Source organism: Mustela erminea, chromosome Y, assembly GCF_009829155.1.
Source record: "Mustela erminea isolate mMusErm1 chromosome Y, mMusErm1.Pri, whole genome shotgun sequence".
NCBI lineage: Eukaryota > Metazoa > Chordata > Mammalia > Carnivora > Mustelidae > Mustela > Mustela erminea.
Window position 1 is genome coordinate 357547 of NC_045636.1, and position 5607 is coordinate 363153.

Consider the following 5607-nt stretch of genomic DNA (forward strand, 5'->3'; position numbering starts at 1 on the left):
ATGTTTGTGGTTAACAAAGAAGAGAACTGTTTTGTCCTAGTTTCACAGCCGCCCAGCTACACCCAGACGATAAGATATGGCTACCTGAAAAATGTAAACTGTGCAGAGCTTACCAGGAACTGTAACTGTGTAAAGAGGTCACTGTGATTGTGGCTTTGTACCAAGCCTTTGTCCAAAAACGATATAAAAACCCCATACTCTCTTGGATCAGGGCTCTCAGCCTCTGCCTGATCTTCGGGTATGTTGCAGAGCCCCAGAATGCTGGAACAATAAAGTCCATGCTGCTGCTGAAAGAGCTGCCTTGGTGTCGTTCCTCTGCGCCTCCCTAGGTTGAGGTCTTCTCGACTCTAACATTTGGTGGTTCCACCGAGATTTGACCCAGTCAACGGGACGGCCCCAACTCGCTCTTTGGGTAAGTATATGGCACCTATTCCTCTTTCAGTACCTATATTCATGTGCACATGCTAGTCTGATTGTTTTCTCGTGATTTCTGGTGATATCTGGGCAACCTTCAGTGTCTGACAGATGTGTCTGGGAGACACCCATTGCGAACTTGGGGGACGCCCCAGAGGTGAAGGAGGGCCAGGGACGCCTGGTGGCCTCCTATCGGGTAGATCCAGAGCATCTACATCTGTTATATCCCAAAAAACACTATCATAGGTCACTATTTTATTTTTTCATCTCTCCTACAGTCCCAGTGGGGACAAGTGCTTGCGTCCTGTTTTTTTCTAGGTTTGGTGACTGCAGGAATCTTCCTGTACTTCGAGATGGGACAGAACACATCAACTCCCCTGTCTCTAACCCTAGCCCATTGGTCAGAGTTTCGGGCTAGAGCTCATAATCTCTCTCTCTCTGTAAAGAAAGCTAAATGGAAGACTCACTGTGCCACTGAATGGCAATCTTTTGAGGTCAACTGGCCACCCGAGGGGTCTTTCCATCTCTCCCTGATTTTGCAGGTTAAGAACGTCATCTACCGGCCCCGACCCGAGGGACAACCAGACCAGGAGCCCTACATCTTGGTGTGGCAGGATCTCTGCAAAAATCCTCCTTTCTCTGAGGACCCTGCCCGCTTAACTGATCTAATTACCTCTCTAATGAACTCCCATCAGCCTACATGGGACGACTGTCAACAGCTGCTCTCAGTCCTCCTCACCTCTGAGGAGAAGAAGAATGTCCTTCTGAATGCCCGAAAGAATGTGCCTGGCCCCGGCGGGCAACCTACCCAGCTTCCTAATCTGATTGATGAATATTCACCTCTGACGCGCCCTTACTGGGATCCTAATCTGCCTGAAGGTAGGAGACACCTCGAAATCTATCACCAGATTCTAGCGGCGGGTCTCAGGGCAACGGGTCGAAAGCCCACTAATTTGGCTAAGGTAAGAGGTATGATCCACGGCCCTACTGAAAGCCCCTCTCTATTTCTAGAAAGGCTTCTTGATGCCTACGAGGTATACTCCCTTTGACCCTCAGTCAAAGAAACAGCAGGCATCAATAGCCATGGCTTTCATGGGCAATCTGCAGTAGACATAAGAAGGAAGCTGCAGAGGCTGGAGGGATTACAAGAATTAACTATTAGAGATTTGGTCAGAGAAGCTAACAAAATTTTTAATAAAAGGAAAGGAAAAAGAGAGGGATAAAAGAAGGAACAAAGAGTTGACTAAGATCCTGGCCACAATGGTAAAAACTAGTAGAAAATCAGATACTAAGACTTCAGGAAAGATAGGGAACCTGGGCCACTCTCCTAGGCGACGCCCAAACTTGGCCTCAGACCAGTGTGCCTACTGTAAAGAGCGTGGACACTGGGCTAAGGAATGTCCTAGAAAGAAGAACAAGCCACAACCCCGCATTACCAACCTCCTGGCACTTGAAGATAATGATTAAGGGAGACGGGGCTCAGAACCCCTCCCTGAGCTCAGGGTAAATTTTCTAGTGGAGGGGACTCCTATGGATTTTGAGGTCGATACTGGAGCTGTTTATTCAGTCTTGAAGCAGGCCCTAGGGCCTCTCTCATCCAAACGGCCCTAGTCAGGGGGGCAAAAGGGAGCAGTCCCTGGACCACCAAGTGAACGATGGATTTAGGGAACAGAAGGATGCACCACTCCTTTTTGGTGCTCCCTGACCGCCCTGTACCCTGTTGGGGAAAGACTTGCTAACCAAATTGTGAGACAGGATTACCTTCACTGATTCCGGGCCTTTGATAGATTTTCTTAACCCCATTGTGGGCCTACGCCGTTCGGATAAGGGTCTTTCCCCTCCACTAACTCCACCTGTAGTCATTACCCTGACCGTCACCCTAGAATATGAGTACAAGCTGTTTGAAGGGCCCAACTCTACTGACCACCTCCCGGATCTGGAAGGATGGCTACAGGACTTCCCTGAGGCTTGGGCTGAAAATGCGGGATCGGGCTTAGCAACTGCCCAACCCCCTGTACTGGTGGCACTAAAGACTTCCGCCACCCCTATCCGGTTAAACAATACCCAATGAGTAAGGCAGCTCGAGAGGGCATCCGCCCTCACATCACTAAGCTCTTTCAATAAGGAGTCTTAGTGCCCTGCCAGTCAGCCTGGAACACTCCCTTACTCCCTGTAAAGAAACCTGGAACTAATGACTATCGCCCTGTCCAAGACCTACGGGAAGTGAATGCTCGGGTGGAGATAATACACCCTACAGTGCCAAACCCATATAATCTCCTCAGCATGTTAAGTCCCTACCGAGTCTGGTACACGGTGCTAGACTTAAAAGATGCCTTCTTCTGTTTGTGGCTGCATCCTGACAGCCAGCACATTTTTGATTTTGAGTGGACCGATCCTAACGCTGGAATTTCGGGTCAACTCACCTGGACGCGGCTTCCACAGGGTTTTAGAAATTCTCCCACCCTGTTTGATGAAGCCTTGCATAAGGACTTGAAATCCTTCAAGGAGACACATCCCACTTTGACTCTTTTGCAGTATGTGGATGACCTCCTACTGGCTGCTGAGACACAACAGGAATGTCTCCATGGGACTAAGGCCCTGTTAAGGGCTCTGGCTACCCTGGGATATCGAGCCTCTGCCTAAAAGGCTCAACTCTGCCGGTTAGAAGTGATGTTTCTAGGCTACAAGATCAAGGAAGTAAAACGGTGGCTCACGGACGCAAGGAAAAAGACTGTTACTCAAATACCGCCTCCTCAGACTAGAAGGCAACTAAGGGAGTTCCTAGGGACGACAGGCTTCTGTTGCTGATGGCTACCTGGCTACGCTTCCTTAGCTGCCTTGCTTTATCCCCTCACCAAAAATGAGGACCCCTATGAATGGGGGAAGCAACAACAAGAGGCTTTTGATGGGATAAAGCGGGCACTACTTTCAGCCCCGGCCTTGGCCTTACCAGATGTAGAAAAACTCTTCACCCTGTACTTGGAAGAAAGGAACGGGGTGACAAGAGGAGTACTGACCCAATCCTTGGGCCCCTGGAAGCGCCCCGTAACCTATCTATCCAAAAGTTTGTATCCTGTTGCTGTCGGATGGCCAAGATACCTGAAAGTCATAGCTGCCGCAGCTTTACTTGTCAGGGATGCTGACAAATTGACTTTGGGACAGAAAATCACTCTTATTGCCCCTCACACTTTGGAAAGTGTGATCTGGCAACCCCCATACCGCTGGCTCTCCAATGCTCGCATAACCCACTATCAGTGCCTCTGTTAGACAAAGACCGCATCTCTTTTGGCAATCCTGTGCTCCTTAATCCCGCCACCCTGCTGCCAGAGGAGACGGATGACCCAGTAATCCATTCCTGCCAGGATATCCTGGATGAAGAAACAGGCGCGAGGCCAGACCTCAAGGACCAACCCCGGCCCCATGCTGATGTAACTTTGTTCACGGACTGGAGCAGCTTCCTACAACAAGGGGAGCGACGGGAAGGGGCGGCGGTGCTTGGGCCTCGAAATGTGGTTTGGTCAGCACCCTTAACTCCTGGAACTTCTGCTCAGAATGCAGAACTTATTGCTCTAACACAAGCCTTGCGCCTGGCGACGGGCCAGCGGGCTAATATCTACAGAGACAGCAGCTATGCCTTTGCCACTGCTCATGTACATGGTGCCATCTACCGGCAGCGGGGGCTTCTCACCTCCGCAGGGAAAGAAATCAAGAATAAACGGGAGATTATAGATGTCCTTGAGGCTATCCACCTCCTTGAGGCTATACACTGCCCTGGACATCAAAAAGGTGAAGACCCAGTTGCCCAGGGCAACCGTCGCGCAGACAAAGAAGCAAGAGAGGCCGCCCTGCGTGACCCCCCGGTAGCAAAAATCCTGACTACATTGGAAGAAGTCACTAAGCTGGAGACCCCAAAGGAAAAGGTAAATGAATTTTTACTTTTCACCCACTGTCTCACCCATCTAGGTACCAGAGTGCTTCTGGAATTATTAAAGGACCAAAATCTACCGTCCCTACCTCCAAGTAGGGCAAAGGAACTGGCTCAAGACATTGTTTCCTCCTGTGAAGCCTGCACAGTGACAAACGTGCAACGAGCAGATGGCTCCCCCGGAACCAGGGACCGGGGAAACCGGCCTGGAATATTCTGGGAAGTAGATTTCACCGAGGTAACACCAGCAACATATGGAAATAAGTATCTGCTAGTTTTTATAGACACTTTTTCAGAATGGGTCGAGGCCTTCCCCACTAAGAAGGAGACAGCCATGGCCGCGGCCAAGAAGATCCTAGAAGAGATCTTTCCCCGATTTGGGCTGCCTAAGGTAATGGTACTGATAATGGACTTGCATTCATGGCCCAGGTAAGTCAGGGATTGGCCAGGGTCTTGGGGTTTAATTGGACACTGCATTGTGCTTATAGACCCCAGAGTTCAGGGCAGGTAGAAAGAATGAATAAAACTATAAAAGAGACCTTAGCCAAATTAGCTATAAAGACTGGCTTGAAAGATTGGACCGTGCTCCTTCCTTATGCCCTCTTCCGTGCGCGTAATGCCCCTTCCCCCTCTAGGAGGAACCTGACCCCATTTGAAATCCTCTATCGGGGACCCCCTCCTTTAAAACACACGACTGAACATGGATATGAGACATCTGTTACTTCCTCTGCCATGCTGATACCCAGTCTTAAGGCTCTGGAGGCCATCGAGAAATATATCTGGAAGGGCTTAACAGAGGCCTATCAACCGGGTACTGTTACTCTCCACTCTTATTCTGTAGGTGATTGGGTCTACATCTGCCGACACCAGGTATGTAACCTTGAGCCTCAACGGAAGGGACGTTACTTGATCCTGCTGACCACGCCAACAGCTGTAAAGGTCAACGGCATCATGGCCTGGATCCATACTAGTGGGACCCATACTTATTCTCCTCCTGCTTTTGACTATAGGACCCTGTATTTTAAATAAGTTGATAGGCTTTGTGCAAGATAGAATAGGACAGATCAAGTTAATGGTAATAAGGCAACAGTATGAAGCATTACACTCGGATGATCTTCACAATCCCTAAGGTTAGAGATACCCACAAGAAGAAGTGTGGAATGAAGAGATCCAGAGCTGAAAGAGTTAAATTGTGTGGAGCTTCTGCTAACTTGCTTTTCTGTAACTGCTCTGCTGCTTTGCGGGTTGAACCTTGAGAAGTAGGAGCA

At 49.4% G+C, this 5607-nt stretch overlaps 1 pseudogene; it reads left to right on the forward strand.

Annotated features, from left to right (window-relative positions):
* LOC116583934 lies at positions 1-5368 on the forward strand (annotated as a pseudogene).
* Positions 5369-5607: the final 239 nt, after the last annotated feature.